The sequence below is a fragment of the Crocuta crocuta genome, unplaced genomic scaffold (genome assembly GCF_008692635.1).
Source record: "Crocuta crocuta isolate KB4526 unplaced genomic scaffold, BGI_CrCroc_1.0 scaffold885, whole genome shotgun sequence".
Classification (NCBI taxonomy): domain Eukaryota; kingdom Metazoa; phylum Chordata; class Mammalia; order Carnivora; family Hyaenidae; genus Crocuta; species Crocuta crocuta.
Window position 1 is genome coordinate 205,643 of NW_027529594.1, and position 898 is coordinate 206,540.

The window sequence follows — 898 nt, forward strand, 5'->3', positions numbered from 1 at the left end:
CCTGGATCAGCCCACAAAAAAAGAAATTCCCAAATCAGGCCTGAAAACCCATAAAGTAAAAACTAGGGTCTGGGAGTGACCTTCCACCACTTCAGATGCTTTGAGAAAGAGGTTCAGCCGGTTTAGTTCAGCAGATTCTACCATCTTGTTGTTGATGCTCTGGGGACACTTAGGGGTCTCCTTCAGTTCTCTCTTCTCACATCAGAGCTGTTAAGGGATGAACTGAAGCTTATGAAAAATTGAAAGTCTATGTGAGAAAAAATTGATTTGAATAGGGAAACACGCAGTGTAGCAGATAGAAAGGAGCTCCAAGGAACTGTACAAAATAAAAGACTTTTATAGTCAGCAAAGTTACACTGGCAAGAAAGCAGGTTGGTTATTGCAAAGTGACTTTTCTTTAGGCGATGGCAGTGTTCTAAAACTAAACTGTATTTTTCAAAAATAAATAAATAAACATTTTTAAAAATGAGGGGAGTTTCGGTGACTCAGTCAGTTCACAAGATTGAGCCCCGCCTTGCATTCCATACTGACAGCACAGAACCTCTCTCTCTCTCCTCTCTCTCTCTCTGCTTGTGATTTCTCTCTCTCCACGCCCCCCTCTGCTCTTCCCTCGCATGCGTGTGTGTGTTCTCTCTCAAAAATGAATACACATTTAAAAATAATAAAACAACTTTTTATTATTCCTGCTGGTGTCTCAAGGATAGAATAATTTTGCCCACATTTTTTAGGTTTACTGATTTTGAGAGAGAGAGAGAGAGAGAGAGAGAGAGAGAGAGAGTGTGTGTGTGTGTGTGTGTGCCCTCATGTGCTTGTGTGCACCTGTAGGGATACAGAGTGCAGAGAGATACTACCAAGCAGGTTTGGTGCTGTCAGTATGGAGCCCAAACCAGGGCTCAAT